Consider the following 20,660-nt stretch of genomic DNA (forward strand, 5'->3'; position numbering starts at 1 on the left):
TCACCATGTGAATGTGACTGGCCAACATGTAGGATTGACAGTGGCTCAGTGAGATAATGCCTTGTACTGGTGATCCTTAGGTTGAGAGTTCAAATCCCACTTGAAGCATTAATGTTAGAATACTGTTGGGTTGTGGATGTTAGCATACTACAATATTATTACATTACAGCTACTTGTCAATATGGACTTGTAGTGTAACTGTATAATTATAGGCTGTTTTTCTTATTGACTCCGACACAGCTGTAGCCTATAATTATTTGTTATTCTTATAATATTTGTCATTTCTTATACATATTTAGTCGGCTCTTCCACTTGACAGAACAACTCTGTATCGGTTAAGGATGTCACGCATGAAACAATGCTGCAGAAACACGAAAATACGACTTTGAGTTTAGTAGGCTATAATTTTTCAGTTCCTGTTTATCTATTGCACGATGGGTAATAATTTAAAGGAATCGTGTTGCAGTCTTGTAAATAGTGACCCTGCAAGATCCCTAGTCATTGCAAAATCATAGTCTGTGACTTAAAACTCTACTACTTGTCTTTAGATGTGAGAGGGTCTGAGACTGTAGTCTTTCAAAAATCTTTTCCAAATCTTTGCAAATCTTTCCAAAGTCTGTCAGTGTAAGGAGGTGCTGTGGAGAAATTGCTGGATTGTTTGGCTCTGTCACCAAACCACACCCAGTTTACCTGCTGGGAAACCCTGTAGCTCCGGAGCAGGGGCTCAGACCAGGATAAATTGTTTGCTCGCCCTCAGTTCACTCTTTTGTTCATCTCAACCCAGCACTCCAGTGTGTCCTGCTTTGTGTGCGTCTTTGAGTTAACGTAAGTCATCACTTTAATGACCCTCACTATGACTTTTGTGATGTTTATCAGTTTGTAGAGTAGCTCTGCCATCATGTGTATAGTTAAGGTCTTTGTTTGTTGGTTTGGTGTGTTGGAGTCCCATGTGAGAGATGATTAGGTGATGTTGGTTGACTTGGGATGTCAAGTATTGTTTAGTTGTACCTTATATAGCCATATGATTTCAGTTTATTGTTCAAATGTCAATTGGTTTGTTTGTGAGTTGGAATCTGTACTGATTTACCCCATTTCACTGATTACTCCATTTTCTGTTTGTTTCCTCTTTGATGCAGCACACATACAAGTAAAGAACAAAAGAACAGATGAATTGAAACTCAAATAAAGTTCACTTGTGTTGCACCGAAACCTGCCATCTCCGTGTCATCACTTCATACCATTGAGCCTTCTGACCGAGGCTCTGCCTACTCGCCACACACTCACTCTACCTCGACCCACATCGCCCCCTACAGTTCCTTCAGCTGGGTTGTGGAGGTTAGCATACTAGAATAGAATACTGTTAAGAATACTGTTGGGTTGTGGAGGTTAGCACACTATAACGTTACAGCTACTTGTCAGGACTTGTCGTGCAAGGCAAGTATAACTGCATAATTATAGGCTGTTCATCTTATTGACTCCAACACAGAACCCACCCCCACCCCCCTTCACCTACCACCACAAATACAATTCCATTCTGTGGGAAACACTGCCTTCCATTAACAGATAGCATAGTCCTGTAGAATAGAGTATTGTTAGAATACTATTGAGTTGTGGAGATTAGCGCACTAGAATACTACTGTTAGAATACTGTTGGGTTGTGGAGGTTAGCACACTATAACGTTACAGCTACTTGTCAGGACTTGTCGTGCAAGGCAAGTATAACTGCATAATTATAGGCTGTTCATCTTATTGACTCCAACACAGAACCCACCCCCACCCCCCTTCACCTACCACCACAAATACAATTCCATTCTGTGGGAAACACTGCCTTCCATTAACAGATAGCATAGTCCTGTAGAATAGAGTATTGTTAGAATACTATTGAGTTGTGGAGATTAGCGCACTAGAATACTACTGTTAGAATACTGTTGGGTTGTGGAGGTTAGCACACTAGAATAGGGTATTGTTACAATACTATTAGGTTGTGGAGGTTAGCACACTATAACGTTACAGCACAGGGTAATCCTAATTTTATGCATCAAATTTATTCCAATCGAACTCAAACGTTTTGAACAACACAAAGTGAAGGTTTTATCCAGATCAAAATCAAGAATAGATTATGTGATCTAATCCAATTTCAGGATCCTTGTTTCCCTTTGAACAAGCCATTTTCAAGATTTGATCCAATCCGATAGCCGAAATCCGGTAACTGAAATCCGATAACCGAAATCCAATCGCGTTTCTTTTGAACAATTGGGCCCAAACGATCAAAGCATATGTAAAACTAAAAAGCTATGCTACCTCATGTTCGTTTTGCTCGGACCCCGTAAATCACCGCTTGCGGTTATATTTATTATTATTATTATAACGAAACGCTCATTTGCCATTGAACCGTACAGTAAAAAGTTGAGAAATTTGGCACATTGATTCGGTTCAGTCATATCTTTAATTTATCAAAGTTTCAAGTCTGCACTTTGAGTGCTCTAGCGCCACCAACATTTCAAATTTTTTATTACATCTATGCACATAACGTTTGAACGGTACACCACATTTTGAACATTAAGGTATATTTGGAATCCTTGGATGAGACCGAACTCAACGCAGATGTGAATTTATGAGGTAAACGTAATTGATCAGGCTGCCATATTGGATTTAATCAAAAACACCTAAAAGGCATCAAAGTTGGCAAAGTTTGTCCGATTTTCACGAAACTTGACGCAGATGATCGTCAGACCATGACTCATAAACACATTGCTTTTTGGAGACATATTCAAAACCGGTTGCCTGTGACGACCAATCAAGTTTGGCGGCGAAGCCGCCAAACAGGAAGTGAAGTGATATCTCAGCAATGCTTTCACATATCAAAACCAAACTAGGTATATGGGCTCAGGACCCAATCAGGAGGACGCTCAAGAAATGTGGTAAATTTTGACCACTATGTGGCGCTATAATCACAGGAAGTGGGCTCATATTTCTTCAATGCTTTCACATATCGAAACCAAACTTGGCTCATTGACTCGGGAGCACATCCTGAGGACAAACAATAATTTTAGCGACCTTTGACCACTAGGGGTGCTATAATTTGCAACACTTTCTCGTATCGACACCAAACTTGGTACCTGGACTCGGGACCACATCCTGAATAAGGACAATACATTTAGTGACCTTTGACCACTAGGGGTGCTATAATTTGCAACACTTTCTCGTATCGACACCAAACTTCGCACATGGACTCGGGACACATCCCGAAGACGCTCAATATATTTAGTGACCTTTGAACACTAGGGGCGCTATAATTATCAACACTTTCTCGTATCGACACCAAACTTGGTATGTGGACTCGTGACTACAACCTAAGGACGCACAATACATTTGGTGATGTTTGAGGTATGCGTATGTGTAGGGGGCTATTGGGGTGTGTGGGAGAGGAGGTTTATCTGTGTATATGTGTGTGTGTGGGATGGGGGGTTAATTGGGTGTGTGTATAATGTAACAACATTGGGTTGCCATGACAACTCCTGCTCAACTGCTTGGCCCCCACATTGCTGCTTGCAGCTATATTTATTTAACATCTTTCCTCCGCCATGGGAGTCTATGGCAGCCCATAGAACCGACTGGTCAAAAGTTCTGAAATTTGGCACACTTATTGGGGACAGTCCCATGATTAATGTCACCAAGTTTCATGATGGCACCTCAAGCACTCTAGCGCCACCAACAGGCCAAATTTGGACGTGCATTTACGCAAGTAACTTTTGACCCGTTTGCCCGATTGTCAAAAATGAGGTATCGTTGGAATCCTTGGACCAAGCCGAGTTCAACGCACCCTATGACGTCATTTTCCGCCATGATGGATTTTCCGCCATATTGGATTTTATCGAAAGTGAAACTAAAGTTTCACTTCTCACATAGTTTGTCCGATTTTAACAAAACTTAATACATATGATCTTCAGACCAATCCGCACAAAAGTTATCGATTTTTGTCTTCGGAACTAAAACCGTTCGCCCGTAACAACCAATCGAAATATGCGGCGAAGCCGCCAAACAGGAAGTGAGCTCATATCTCAGCAACCCTTTCATCTATCATAACCAAACTTAGTACATGGACTTATATCCCCATCTGTAGAGCACTCAAGAAATCTGGTGACCTTTGACCTCTAGGGGGCGCTGTAATTAAGAAACATGCCTTTTGGCCTGTAGCAGCAGTTGTGCTTAGAATTAAAACGCACTAGTGGTGTCTGGTACTACTGTTGATGGTCCTTAGGCCGACCCAGGCAAACTTGTGATGTCATCGTAATTGATTCGGCCGCCATATTGGATTTAATCAAAAACACGAACAAGTTTTCACAGTTCACAAATTTCATCTGATTTTCACCAAAATTGGCACAGACCATCCTCAGTCCATGCCTTATCACTGCCTAATTTTCTGGAATTATTGAGAGAAGCATTGGCCCGTAACGGGCAATCGAAATTTGCGGTGAAGCCGCCAAACAGGAAATGAGCTCATATCTCAGCAACGCTTTCATGTATCAAAACCAAACTTAGTACATGTACCTCAGACCACATCGGGAGGACGCTCAAAAAATTTGGTGACATTTGACCTCTAGGGGGCTCCGTAATTGACAAAAATGCATTTTGGCCAATAGTTGCTGATGCGCATTATTTTGCAATGGAAGTCAATGGCAGCCCATAGAACCGTCTGGTAAAAAGTTATACAATTTTGCACACTAATTGGGGACAGTCCAATAATTCATTTCACCAAGTTTCATGCCGGCACCTCAAGCGCTCTAGCGCCACCAACAGGCCAAAGTTGGACTTGTGTTCACGGACGTAACTTTTGACCTGTTGACCCGAATGGCAAAATGAGGTATCATTGGAATCCTTGGGCCAAGCCGAGTTCAACACACCCTATGACGTCAATTTTTGACCTCTGTGTTTAAATCACAGCAAGTGTGATCATCTCTTAGTCAATCTTTTATTTTTGATGTGAAACTGATGACAGCAAGTTCCATCTAGTTCATTCTAATGTGTGCTTGCAAGGGTGGGACGGGGTGGGATGGGCAGGGGCGGTTGCGGCGGTGGGCTGGCGGGGGGAGGGGGCGGCGACACTCAGCCCTGGTTCAGCCACACAAAATCAGTTATGTTTTGATGTGAAACTTGACCTTGTAACTCAGCCAATCTTGGGTTGTTTGACATGGAACTTGTTGTGACTGCTTAATGCTATATGCCTGATGCCACGGCATTGAGTTGCATGGCAAATCTGGACTGCTGAACTGCCTGCTTGGCCCCCACATTGCTGCTTGCAGCTATATTGTTTACATAAACTTCCATCAGGGTTCATGCACCATATGACCATATTCCCATTGATAATGAACGTAGGGAGTCCTTGGGCCATATTTGGGTGTGTGTGGTTCCTATTTATCATCTGGATTTGTGTAGAAATTAATAACAGTATGATTTGTCCATAGAACTGGACAGTGTGGCTGCATTCTGCAGTGTTCTATGGAAGCATAGACAGTAAAAGAAATGGACGAACAGACTCCGTCGTTTTCAATGGGAGGGCACTGAGTCAAATAGAACGATTTTTCAGTTGGTCCCCCCAGTACTGCGCAGACTCGCACTTAACTTTGTGACGTTAGCCATAGAACTAAATCATATGATAGATAGCAGAGAATGTCTAATAAGGGGAGAACTGCCACTCGGAAAACTTCCGGTTTCTGAACTGGTTGCAGTTCCTTCTGTGGTTCCACATGAGGGCGCTCGTCCACGAGTGCAGAATGCATGGAGGTCTATGGATATGTACCCCTCAAAATCCACTTTTCTCGGGATATATTTTTTTTCCAAGTAATTTGAGTATTGTATTCGAAAGGGGAGGCAAAGAAAATACACTTGGTTGAGTATTATATTTTTTAAAGTCACTTAATTGTTCTTAAAAGCCTTTCAAATGTGTCAATGATGTCCGTCATTAGCACAATGCTAGCGTGTTGTGTGCAACAACGACCCAACCTGTAAGAAATCAAAAGGACATAAGTACTCGTTCATTCACCTTTTGACCTATAACCCATGTTGAAGTTATACAAACTACAATCAAATCTGAGATTTGTCAACGACAATCAGGTGAAAGAGACAATTTTAGCCGTCTAGCTCCATTGACTCCCATTCATTCTGCACTCATGGCGATCGCCCCCAGTGGAACTCTGGTGGAACTGCATCCAAAATTCGGTACAATGGGACTTAACCCTTAAAGGAGTACCGTCACACCGGTGTGACGGGAATGTTGAGAAATGAACATTCTAAAGAATATCTGGGTTCATTGAATTCAACATAGAATTTTAGAACCTTCAATTGTTGCGGAACTTAGAACGTTCAAAAACCTACACCTTTAAGGGTTAATACTAGCCTAGAAATCTAGACGCGCCCCTAGCGGCAGTAAATTATATTTGCTGCCAGGGCTAGTCTAGCAACTCTCCGTTGGCTTGTGAGCTCCAGAAATCGAAACTCAATCAGGCCAATGAAATCGTGTATAGAGTCGATAGGTGGGCTTAGTATAATGATTGATGGCAGAGTTGCAACGGTTTGGCTTGAATTCCCTGCTACTTGAAAACAAATAAGATGGATGTTGCTGTTGGTGAACAGTGACACGAGTTAAGCTTTTATTAAAGGGGCACTTGGCAACTATTTCAACGTAATAAACCAGTTTAGAAATCATTTGGATGGTTAAATGACCTGTTCCGGTCAAAATGGTGACTTTTCCCGCTGCCCCTAGCGTCCCCAGGCGGAAAACCAACCTTGCAACATTGAGACTACCGTCCCGGAAAGAGAAGTGAGAAACAAGAAACTTGTTTTAAATCGTGTTTCTTACCTTGTAACATCCACATTGTCTACCGAACTTATGCTAACCGTTTTGCTAGCTTGTAAACAAATCCATGTGCTTTATCATTACCTTTTTCCACAGTTTGAAATAGCATAATGCACAATTTCTCCAGCAGAGGGGGAAATCCTGCCAAGTTTCCCTTTAAGTTGACCAACGTTTGTAGCTACTAGCCAACTAGCTCCGCTGGTGGGAAACGCATGGGACTCATAGCGCTGCCGCTGTCCTATTGTGCAGAGGGAATTTGAAAGACAACTGATTATCCCGCCCCTTCTGACTGAGCACTGCGAACGGTGAGTGCCCAGACCCTACATTTTAATGTGGGTCTGGCTCATCAGGCTAACTTAATATGGAGTGGCAAGGCTCTCCGTAGACGGGCTCTGTAGATGGGCTGTACAGAAATTCTTCTCACAATTCCTTTGCCTTCAAAGTCATCAAAGTTAAACATTAATTTAAGTATTATTATTATCATCCTCACAAGTGATATCAAGTCGTGTTAATGTTGAAACTACCACACATGATCATCTTCAAAAACAGTCATGGTAAAACAAACGAAAAAGTTATAGCCTAGCACTGCTACCTAGCACTTATCAACCTGTCATGTTAATGTGCCAGCGTTGCATTTTTTTCTAACGTTAGTGCTAACGACAAAGACACCTCCGTTAGAGCTACTTCTGTGATGGTAGGTCGGTAGCATAGACTGTAAAAAATAGATCGGTAGGTCGGTAGTTGTAGACTGCACAAGTGAATGATCGATAAATGAAACGCCTGCATTTAACACTACGCCAAGAACCAGTCACTTCCCAGCGATATCGGTCAACGTTTGAGAAAAAAACACCTTAGTTTGTCATCTAACTAACGTCCATGATCAGTCCTACTGATAACGTTATTTTTCAAGCTGACGCAAGTTAATAACATTCACACCGCAAAATGTGTAGTTAACATTACTGTAGGTAGGCTGTGAAGTTTATTGTACACATATATTTAATTAATTGGTATTACTAGTGGTGTTAAGTGCCTGATTATATGCTTTGTAATGTTGTACAATTGTCTGACTAACTTTATTGTAACTTTCCTTTTTTGCAGGTATGGGTGATGGCTGAATGTAGGCTACTGGAGGTGGCGGCAAGGTGGTCTCCATGGTCTACATCGGTATGCATACGTGAAGTGGTTTGGCTGGGGTGGTCTGAGGTGGCATGTCCTCCCCCTTTCTCAAAGTCCCCTGACATCCATCTCCCTGACATCACCCACTGTCACTGGATCACACAAATTGTAAATTGCAATGCGCCATTTAACCAGTGGTGTACTGTAGTCTAGTTAGCTGTAGTAGTGGGTATACTGTGAGCAACCCCAACTGTTATTAAATACGTATCCTTGCCTATTTTAAATGGGTACACTGAGATGATGCTTTTTAAATGGGTTTACTGTGTATCACGTAGACTATACCACTGCATTTAACTGCTTTGGTATTTAAAAGTCAGAGGCCATTGCTTAGTATTTAACAGAATTTAGAAGAATATTAATATCAGCCAAAGAGGACACATTGTAACTCCTCTCCTAATTACTCTCCATTGGCTCCCTAGAGTATCCAGAATTAACTTTAAATCTCTCACTTTGGCCTATAGGACACTGACTGGATCTGCTTCTTGTCATTTTAATTCAATGATCAAGACCAGTCTTAAACGCTAGGTCAAATTCAAGACTCTTTTCCTCAGTGGTTAAATGTTGGTGGAATGAGTTGCCCAGTGCTCTTCGTTTTTGTGATAGTTTTTGGTCTTTTAAGCACTTATGTGTTATGGTTTGTATGCAGTAGTACTGTATTTTTATTAGGCTGTTGATTAATTTGACATTGTGTATTATTGATATTCTCCTTGATTTAGTCTTACCATGTTATTATATTATTGATTGAATGGGCATTATTACTTATTATTGCTCCCCCCCTCATCATTGTTTATTTCATTAGGCTTTTGATTGATCCCTGTTTTAAGTATTATATTGTTTTGTATTTGTATGTCGCTTTGGACAAACGTGTAACCATTATCATCATAATGTGGTATTTTCTTGTGCACTTGAAACAAAGAATAAAAATAAGTTTATTTAAATGTAGTACTACTTTAGCACATCACACACTGAACAGCAAAGTAGCTTCCTGATTATCTGTAAAATGTTTACAGAGTATCCTGATGTAGTACAGTAGGTTCATGTTCTCATATTTTTACAGCTGACATGAAGGCTGCAATATTACATTTTTTATTTATAATAGAGCACACTCTCTGGTGAAAGACTAGCAAGCCTGTGGTAGAGGCATACGATTACAGACATATTGAGAGAGCCTATCAATGAGTTGTCACAGTTTTCAATTTAGACGTATTATTTGGGGTACATCTACAGGGCGATTTACACATCACTGGCAAGACCTGATCAAATAATACCAATGCAAAATGCTTCTCCAGTGCAATCACAGGTAACAACGATACCTTAAGATACCTTAACTCAGCATTTTCAGATACCGCTGTTCTGAGCATTCTAAGCAAATTGGCCATTTGTAACTTTGAATCCCATCTCACGTTAAGCTATGGTCTAATATGTGTTCACTAAAAAACAAATAACGTCATTTGTCGGGCTAATTAATAAATGCTCAAAACGAGGTTGTCGACCTAGCAGGCTAGGTGACATTTGTTGCCATTCGTGCAAAACTAAGCAAGAGTTAACGTTAAGTAAGGGATAATGTATAGAACGCCGGTCATTATTGGGAACGGGACTTATTTTCCCATAATGACCGGCGTTCTATACATTATCCCGCTTATTATACGGCTACTTGCCAAAACGAAAGAATAAACTCAACGATAGGCTGTGTCTTTACACTTATTTGTTACCGTTTCGTCGTGGCTTTTGCTGAGAAACATAGTTCGCAACACACGCTGAACTTGAATCAAACATTCTTTAGAACACAGCTGATCAATCGTCTGCTTTCACTTTTGAATGAAGTTCCAATGCAAGAAGTGACCAGAATACTTGCGGAGTGATATGATCAGCAGCACAAAACCCGTTGCCATTGACAGCGGTAATTATATGTTTGCAGCGGTAATTACTTTTTTTTTACATTTTACTTTACCTATCAACTGGCTAATGCTAGCATGATTTAGCATGCTATGAGCTAATATATTTAGCATCTACGAAAGAACAGCACATCTTTTTTTCACAAAGAATCTGTCACAACTAACAACGATGTCTCTTATAAACAACTACACAATGTATAACTATCAATATGTATTTAGTCAGACTGATAAGATATAGCCTAATGATAATAACAGCAACACTTATTTAGGTTAGATTACGTGTTGATATCGTTAAAATAAGGTAGCGACAAAGCGGCGTGTCTGCTGCCAGCCAGCTGTCAATCATAGGTGTAAACACGCCCTTTTTAGATTTGTTAATATAACTTAAAAAAAAATCAGCGAGAAAAGAAAAATTGTGTGTATTGAAGCATCTTGAAAACTATTTTTTCGAATAAAAAGTTGTAGATACAAAAATAGTTTTAGGTGAGAAAAGTGACACGGAAAGTTGGCTACTTGGCCATTTAGTGGGGCTGTTAAGCTCAACGATCTTGCTTTTTATGAAAGAAGCATGAAACTTTCAGGGTTTGTTCTTGATGACCTAAGCTTTAATTTTAGATCTGGAGGCATTCTCAGTTTGACCTCTGAGGTCAGATAGAGGTCATAGACCTCTGTAATATGTTGTGACGCTACAGGTGAATGGGGTAAAACAAAACAAAATAGATATCACCATGAAACTTTCTCAGTTGATTACTCATGTCAAACTAAGAAAAAAATGTATTGAAAGTTTTTTATATTTTAACATTTAAATATGCAAATTATTCTCATTAAAAATGTGCTAATTTGCATACATTTTAAAAAAACAAAATCACCAATACCAATATACACCAATTCTGTGTGGAAATGTATTTGTATTATGTATTTTGGCAAGTATATTTTAAACTGATACAACAAAATTCCATGACTGTGCTCCAAAAATGATAAAATTCCCTGACTTTCCATGTCTGGAATAGACTTTCTAAAATTCCATAATATTCCAGAAACTCCATGACCCGTGGGAACCCTGTAGATCAGCACCACAAAACGTTCTAGTTGAGACAAGGAAAGATCACTCAACTCTTGTGGCATATGCAACATTTTATGGAAAGCCTCTGTAACCTCTGGATATACACGCCATGTATCCCAGGCAGTCTTTTTACCACGACCACTGAATGCAGATGTTGTATCACAGCCAGTGAAAGCATGAAATGCTAGCAGTGCAGAACCAGTGGAAGGACCCAGTGCAGTAACCACATTGTGAATGCATATATAACAGAAATGGCTTCCAGTTCCAAAGGCAATCAACATTTCTTCTTCAATTGAAGAAATGAGTCTGCTGTTTATCGCTCTGTGCTGTTGGACAGTCAAAGGAGAAAGTGAGAGAGAAAGCAGCACACAACCATTTAGGTTCCCAAGTGCCGGAACTTCTGAAACCACACCCAGGCCACACCCATTGCCCCACCCTGTACCCCAGAACTGTGGGAAAATAAGATCCTGTTTACACGAAGGGAAAACGCAGATATTTCAACGTGGTTTGCCCTCTCATTTACACGGAAATCACAAAAACTATTTGGAAAACTCCAGTTTCGCAGTTGCATGCAAATAGGGAAACCGGCGTTTTTGCATTTTGACATGTTGGTCTCTCGTTTGTTTCGAATCTCTGATTGGCCACCTGTTTGCTCGAAGTGTTCATGTCATCCTTCCCCTGCTGTTTTTATCATTATTGCCCCCCCGAATAAATACCCTGCTATATGCAGGATAACAGAAGTAGATGTTTTTCCAGTGATCTTCACTGCACTTAATGATGTTGACCTCTTAGAGTGCTATCAATGCTATAGATGAGTTCCTCATGCCCAGAAACATGGAAAAACATATTTAGTAGGGGTGTGAATCTCTCATGTAAAAGACGATACGATTCGCATCTAGATACATGGGCACGATTCGATACAAGAAAAGATACATGTTCATAAAAAACGATTCAGTACGATTCGATGCGATTCGATTCGATGCAATTCGGTGCAGTTGAAGAATGAAAAGCATTCTGAAAGATTTTTTATCATTTGATTTTATCATTTGTTTTATCATTAAAATGATTTTATCATTTTATCAAGGTGCACATTCATTTTATATGATCAATTATCATGGTTGTCAATTAGGCAAAAAAAAAATGTGTGAATATGATTATCTAAACTGAGGTTTGTAGCATATACTGTATTGAAATGAAAAAAGAATAGTCTACATTTCAGTCAAACACAGCAGCCAAATACAACATAAAAATACATTTTTATAGACTTTATAGATTTTATAGAGTTATATCTGATTGCTTTCAAGGAGCTGTAGCCTATTGTTGAGGTAAGACAATACCGAAATAAAATAAAACAGTGCTTAAGACACTCTTGGCCTTTTCTCATATAGCCTACAAGAATAAAATAGGCCTACATGTCAATGAACTCTCTGGGCTTATTTTGTTCCAACGGTAGACCTAATATGCAGAAACCTATAATGCCACAAGTCTGAGTGAATATGAACAAAATAATAATAATTTGTGCATCGTTTTAGCAGCAAGGGCCAAATTATTCTTTATCATTAAGGAAATCCCTTCATCAAACGTAAGGCTACTCTACTGACTATCATTGCTGTTTAGGAATGCTATAGTAAGTGTTTAATTTCGCACTGGACTTTGAAAAACAAAAGAGTAAAAATTGTCAAACAAACGACCGAGTGCGAGTTGTCACGTGCTTAAGTTGCAGTAGATGTATGGGTAATGAGGTCCTTTGACAACTTTGGGCAATGAATGTAGCCAAAAACGAACTGCATTACCCACAAATCCGTGCCACGTGTAGCTTCAAAACAGGAAGTGGGATGAACGCGCTGATTGCAACGTAAATGAGAGTCTGAGCGAGCAGAAAAGGTTGTGAACCGATTCGTAACAAGTAAATCGATATAGCGACCGGTTCATTTCAGTTTTATTCCGATACGGGGCTTCACGTATCGATGTAGCCGTATCTTACACGTCAAAAACGGATACCGATACGTATCGGTTTATCTTTACACCCCTAATATTTAGTTTACATTTCTATCACATTTAGATCCTAAGATACACCCATTTCTAATTTCGGGCCTAGAAATTTCATATCACAGTGGTACAGGTGAATTACAGGATAATAGAAGTAGATGTCCATAAACCCCTCAGTAATTCTTTTCCCATCTCATATGACAACAAAATTAAAAAAATATTTTGAGCCTGGCTTTATCAGACAATCTTTTTACCCCATTCACCTGTAGTGTCACAACATATTACAGAGGTCAGTGACCTCTATCTGACCTCAGGGGTCAAACTGAGAATGCCTCCAGATCTTAAATTAAAGCTTAGGTCATCAAGAACAAACCCTGAAAGTTTCATGCTTCTTTCACAAAAAGCAAGATCGTCCCTATTTTAAGAGCTTAACAGCCCCACTAATTGAAATACATGGGGATGGGCGGAGTTACACATTGAACTGCAGCCAGCCACCAGGGGGCTCTGGACTAACGCTCGCATCACTCTTAACAGACGGCACACTGTCCAGTTCTATATATACAGTCTATGGATTTGTCAGATTGAGGGTTAGTTGTCACGTTTGTGTGTGTGTGTGTGTACATTTATCTGAAATATAATCAAATGATTTTGGAAGTTTCCATATCTTGTTCATGTGTTCATGTAATGCTTATAGATGAAGGGAGTGTCAAGGGGAAAGTGGGAGTTTACCGTAAAGCGCCTAATTATATATTCCGCGGTGTACAAAACTGCCCTTAAAAAGCGCATGTCTATTCTGCGCCTAAATATTTCCACCTTGTAAAAGCACGTGTTAATCAAAATTGCTTTTACATGCGTCAATAAGAGAACATTTCAAAGACAACAGAATCGCTATTTAGAGCACCAGTTTTTTGCGTCTTTGTACGTTATCAAAAGTAACCTTAAAGCAACACCAAATAACTTTTCCTCTGTCGCACGTGTAACCGGCAGAGCTGTATTAAGTTTGTCCTGCTGTTACCGTAGCTCCTTTCCCCTTTGTCACGCCTTCCAGTTAGCTTCTAAGTGGCTAGGTTTCCTTAGCGGCAACACCACTTCCTACACTGCAAAAAATTAAATCTAACCAAGTGTTGATAATCTTATATTAAGATCAAAAAATCTATTTGGTATTGTTTTTAGTATGAAAAGACTTACCTAGCGCTCTCTCGAAAGATCATTTTGACTTAATTTAAGAAGACTTTGACTTATTTTAAGGAGTCTTATCAAGACAAATTTGCTCAACGCACTGGCAGACAAATTTGCTTGTTTTTAGGACAAATTTGCTTAACGCACTGGCAGACAAATTTGCTTGTTTTCAGGATGAGATGTCTTAATTTAAGAAAAGTTTGACTTATTTTAAGTCAAATGAGTTCATGAGAAAGTGCTAGGTAAGTGTCTTTATACTAAAAACAATACCAACTAGTTTTTTTCTTATCTTGATATAAGATTAATAACACTTGGTTAGATTTTGTTAGATAAGCAGTTTTTGCAGTGTATAAAATAACAGGCTCACCGGTAGGCCAACTAAGATCCCTGGTTTGTGTAAACTCTGCCGATTCGGCTATCCTTGGTTCTCTGGGTGTTCGTCTGTGAAAGGTACGTGCTATTGCTATCTACTACACGATCATATGATTGTATTTAATTGTTTATCTGATGTTAAACTGTGGGCAACAGGTGTCCTACTGTTGCTAGATGCTTCCGAGTAGTTGGTGGGTAGCCCTACTACTGAAGGTAATAGTACAATAATTTAATTATTGTTGTTCAACGTCAGGCTACCATGTTTGTGAGGTTGTACATATATTTAATAGCCACATTGTAACGTAGGTCTTGGGTGAAGGACGTTTCAACGAAGCCCTGCACTGTTTACTAAGGAACCTAGCCAACAAAGGTACATTTATTTGTAACTCTTGTTTGGGGAGAGAAACATTTGCCTGTAAACTCCTTTGCTCTTATGTATGTCTGTTTACTACCTATATGTGATTGTTGCCGCTTTAGTATGGTGTAACATGTGAGCTAATCATGTCCTCAGCCTATGACGTAAATGCCTGTAGATGTATCTGACATATGCTTGTGTACAGCAGTGTTCTCACGCCGGCTTGTGATGACGAGTGCCAGGGTTCTCCTTGCCATGTTGTGTTTGCTTTTAGAATGCACTGAGGTAAAGTAGAATGATGCCTAGTGTGCATGTGTAAATCCTGTCAATGGAAAACTGTTATTTGTTGATTGTGTATTGTTTATGGATGGCTGATTCTGACTATTTTGTGTCTCCAGAACCAGTTGCCACTGCTGTTTTGCCTACTGTAAAATTAATGTAAAGTAGCTTTTGCCCGTTTTGTTTTTTTCTTTTCTGTTTAGTTGGTTTCATTTTGTATTATTTGACTTGTCCGTTACCTTTTAGCCTCCTGTTGCCTCTCTCCTTCACGGCATTAGGGCATGTGTGGTACTGGCTGCCCCAGTAGTTTGCTACCAGTGTAAAATCCTTCCTATTCAGCTTTGCTGTACTGTTTTCCCAGTCACTGAGTGCTAACCATCCCCTCCCCCTTCTCTCTTCTCCAGAGTAATAGTGAAGCTGCTCACGGGGCAGGTCGCCGGATCTGAGTCCTCCTCTTCGCGCACTGCTCACAGTATTTTGTAGTGGTAACGTGCACCTCACCATTTGCTGTGATCACATTGTTGCAGTAGTTGTGCCTATGCGTGTGTGTATGTGTGTATGTGTGACTAGGCACCAGAGTCAAGAGCAAGAGTGTTGTGTCGGCCTCACACTTCTCCCAGGACAGGTAACCGCTCCCCATCAGCTGACTAGTTATCTCTCCCCTGCTACTGTCCCAAAGAGTAATATCCCTGGTGGTAGCCATTACCACTTCCCCTTGCCGTTCCACCCCAGTGGGTGCGCGCTCTAGTGCTTAACCTCATAAGTGGCCTTTTAAGTGAATTCCATATTAATAAATCTTGTTTATTTTTGTACTTTTTACTTATCTTATCTGTGTGTCTCATCAGGTATACTTGGGTTTACAACATATCTTGGTGTGAAAGGCCCCAAGTGGCGTAGTCGTGCACTTATGTAGAGCCAAGACCCTATATGTACAGTCGGTCACACACACACTATTTGTTTATCCAGCACCGGCTTTGGAAATAACGATGTCCACAGACAAGGTAGAATATGTTGCATGATTTTATGAAAGTACGATGTATTGCGATGTATTACGAAATTTGTAGTTTCTTATGTCTCATTCCATCGAACTACAGATCCGCTACCCGATCTGGCAAACTTACATAGTGCGGTAATAGCGATAGAGGGCCGTGAAGCGAATGCAGAAGTGCCGTTCACCCTGTTATGAGTTGATGAAACGATTTTGGAAACATTATTTTAAGGTGCAAAAACTCTTTGGTGTTGCTTTAACTTTCGTTGGCCTTTCAAATGTCTCACTTTCACTTTCACGTCATCCACTTAAACTTTCCTACTTGCTAGATTTGACCAATCTTCCATAGCCTATGTGCACAAGTAGTTTGAAAAGAACTACTGATCTTCATTATCTCCCTGCTTGTTGACATCTTTTCATGCATTGTATTATTTCATGATCGCTAAACGTTTGATTCTTTTTAATGTTGTCATCAGTTAACTTCATTCAACTGTTCAGAACACCGTTCAGTTGTGGACGCTCATAAATTGCGGTATGGGCGGAGAAAGGCAGAGAAAGGCGCAGTGAAAATGAGAGTTGTGTGTTAGAAGGGGTTAGTTTAGTTAGAGAGGGGGTCATCCCTATGTTCCCGGGGACCTATGTTCCCCGCTCGGGGTTAGGGTTAAGGGTCCTATGTTCCCCGGTCCCATACAAAGAGGGGAACATAGAACCCGGGGAACATAGGTACGCTCCTGTTAGAGAGAGAAGCCCCAACGGTAGAATAATTGTCTTAAATGTTAGTTGTTACAATAACATGAATAGATAATTGCTTAATTCCCTTTGCAACACCATCAAGGGGTCAGTCAGACTCAGGTGTTGTCAGGTGAGCTCACCTGTATGTAATAGCCAACTGTAGCATTTCCGATGGGGTCTTGATCATACTTGCAGTACTTGTCTTTGTTAAACCATGCCTGGATGGCATCATCCCATGACAGCGGCGAGCTGGAGAACAGGTTCTCCCCACATCCACTGGCTATGGATACACACACAAAGAGATAAAGATATATAAAACTGATCATCAGTGTTACGACCCTCTGCGTGCCTCCTGCAGTCAGTACAAAACAGCAGCTGCAGATTATAAGCTTGCAGCGGGGTGGCCAATCCATGTTGAGTACCCACATCTGACACAGTGTGGGTATAAAATGACCAGAATACTCTTTTGTCTCAGCTTCCGCTCCTCTCTCATTTTTGATGACACCCTTTGCACACCCACACTCATTCCTAATAACAAATATATGACTAACACGCATCCAAACATTTGATATCCCCTAGACTTAATTTCATTTCTATTTTGAGTTAATAAATAACTTTATTTAAAAGTTTCTGTGTTCTGCCTCATTCTATGTTGTGGTCCATAAGCCGGTTGCAAAATAACATTTGGGGGATCGTCTGGGATAGCTTAGTTATTTTTTTCCGACTTTAATTCAGCGTGGATTGCGTCATTCATTCATAACCTTTTTTTCCCGGTACCAGCTATCTCCAAGCACTCCAGGTAGGAAGCAGTGGCTCAGCTGGATCAAAAGATTCATCCGTTGAGCACCAGTTTGTAGTTTTGCATTCTTTTCTGTTGCATTTATGTTCTACCTTTCAACGTGGAAACAATTCTGGGTAGGAATTATCAAATTCTCATCAGGGGTACGTGAGTACGGCCGTGCTCAATTGAGAACAGTGAGCCCCTAGCCCAGCATGTTTCCAAAAGCGGCAGGAGTAGGCCAGCATAGTTTTGTTAACGACAGGTCTGGAGTGCACAGACGGTATAACGAGGTGAGTAGGAGTTTTTTTTCTTTCCTTTTCCCAAAATTGTGTGTTGAAGTATTTAGTTAACAGTGATTTTGTTACATGAGTTTTGGGTTGGTAAGTGTTTGTTTGTAGGCCTATTGTTCATGTAGCCTGGAACAAAACTAAATTGCCGCACACAGCTTATTGAGAATTCAGTTCACTGTTAAAAAAAAAAAAAAAACAGTTTCTGTAGGCAGCCCAGGCTCCGAAAACTGGAAACAAACAAAATGGGGGCAGCCTGTATATATATCTGAATATATCTGGGAATACTGAAGGTAGGGGTGAGCTACCTCTGACATGTTTCGTTTGGTTCTTTTTTTCAAATATAATGTATGTTGTTTTGGACAAAAGTGTCTGCTAATAAATTTAAATTAAAACATAAACACAAACAAATGTGACTTACTACGATATCTGGGCTGACTGCACCTTTAACTGTAAAACCATAAACTGGTCCTAAACAGAACCATTAGGCATTCTTCAGTCAAGTCAGGCGGAGGAACTCTCTTCTTTCAGACCATGGCGTACACTTAGATGAATGGGGAAAGAGAACTAGAGACTTGGCTCCACTTCCAGTGCAGATAATCTAATCTGTGCTGCTTTAGGGGAACCAGTGTGAAGGATATGCTAAGCTATGCAGGGATGTTGGCCCTATGCATGGTTGCGGTAGCCTGTACTTCAAGCTAAGGTGAAGTCTCCAGTAGAAGCGATATATAACAACCTATGCCGTGCGGCCACAGCATCACTTAAACTAGCAGCCACGTCTCGCTGTTTATGGCACGACAGCTACAGTAATGTGTGTGAGGAGAAAGGACATGCAGGCTAGGGGAGGCACTAGAAGCATGCCTTGCACACACGCATGTTACTTCAAAAGAACAAGGTCATTCTTAAAAGTATCTATATTAATAAAATTAGGTATTGTGACATTTTTAATTTCAGGTTATTGCGATAATTTTGTAGTATCGGTGCACCATGCAACACTACACTGATGTACATAGGGGGGATAGAGAAGACAAATGCACACATACTTCTCGGCTTTGGGTAGTACCAACAAAGTACTCAGAAAGATCTCATTTCACACAGCTTCAGAATAAAGTCCAAGACTTTTCTGAATATCGTCTGATTTTTGTCTATAGGCCAAACAACATTTTAAAAGATCTACTGGTTAGGGCTAAAGTTAGAGCGGAACCACGGGAGTCTGACTCACATTACACACACTCACCTTACATATAACTCACTCACAGGAAAGGGTTTTCCCCTGACACAGCGCATACACTTGAATACACTTTTTTACATTTTAAAAGGCTGCCTTTGTAGTGCACTGTATGTGGGTGATACCAGGAACTCTATAAAGGAAAGGTTAAAACAACACCTTTATTTGATTTAAAAGCCAAGGGACTACGTCCACCCTTCATTGACATTTTCAAACCCACCATGTAGAACATCTAAAGATTATGGAAGTAGAAACTAATAGTAACTGGTCTACCACACAGGATTCATATAATGAACACCATTACTCCTTGGGGTCTCAATGAACAAAACCCAATCTAACTGTCAAACAATTACATGCACTTTACAATTGAGCATGCATTATCTTCCCTCATGCACTCATTCATATCCCCATTATTATTATTTTTTCACATCACTTCCCCCATCCTGAGGAGGAGAATATTGCCTTCATTAACTCCTACATTTTCTCACACCTCCCACATATCCCTCCCATCCCACACAGGTACAGACAACATACACTGGACACTCAACACAGCCACAACAATCGTCACGCATTGGTGTCAGTACCTAAATTGACCATCACCATATCCCCATACCCCCCCCCCACACACACACACACCATCAACCACACATCCCTCAGATACTCCCCCTCGAGGACGACAACCTCCTCATTCTTTCTACCCTTTTCTTCCCCACTTCCCCACGCTCTCAGCTAACTACAGTCACAACAGTGCCAAAGCCCTTCTTTCAATGCAGTCATTGAGTTCCCCCTTCTGTCAAACAGAAAAAGGAACCCTTAGAGAGAAAACTTACCCCGTTTCTTTGAACCAGCAGAAAATGTTGGTTATCCTAGCCCAACCGGGAGGAAGAACGTCCTCTTTGTAAAATGACCAGACACAAAAAGTCTTTTAACTCTTCCTAGAAGTTTATTATACAAAAATAAAAAGAATTACGAAAAATACCAAAATATGTCCCAAATAATATAAAAGATAAAAATAAAAGCACTTCTTAGTTTTTCCCGTGAGGGTTAAGAAGCGTTAAGGTCCTGCAAGCCCTTACCCCCCCCCCCCCCCCGTTCTACCATGTCCGAAAAAAGGTTTCAACTGCTGCAAATTTATTTTTTCCCCTCTTTATATGTGTGTGTGCCTTCTTCTGCAAAAGTAACACTTATTTTATTCTGTGCATCATTCTTCTACAATATTTCTGAGTAAGCTTTTTGGTTTCTGTCTGGCGTTCAGCTTGTCAAACGGTCTACCCACAAGTGTTTACTCAAGCATTTTTCTTCACACATGTTGCACAAACATGATTATACTTTAAAGGGACACCAGGCAAGCCTGATGCTTTTTCTCTACGAAACTCCCCCTCGCTCGGTCTGAAGCTCTTTACCTTTTCTTTGCATCTTCCGTCAAGGGTTTTCGCTGCTTATTCGCCGGCTCTGCCATTACAGTATACACACGTTTGCA

This window comes from Alosa sapidissima, chromosome 6 (genome assembly GCF_018492685.1).
Source record: "Alosa sapidissima isolate fAloSap1 chromosome 6, fAloSap1.pri, whole genome shotgun sequence".
NCBI lineage: Eukaryota > Metazoa > Chordata > Actinopteri > Clupeiformes > Clupeidae > Alosa > Alosa sapidissima.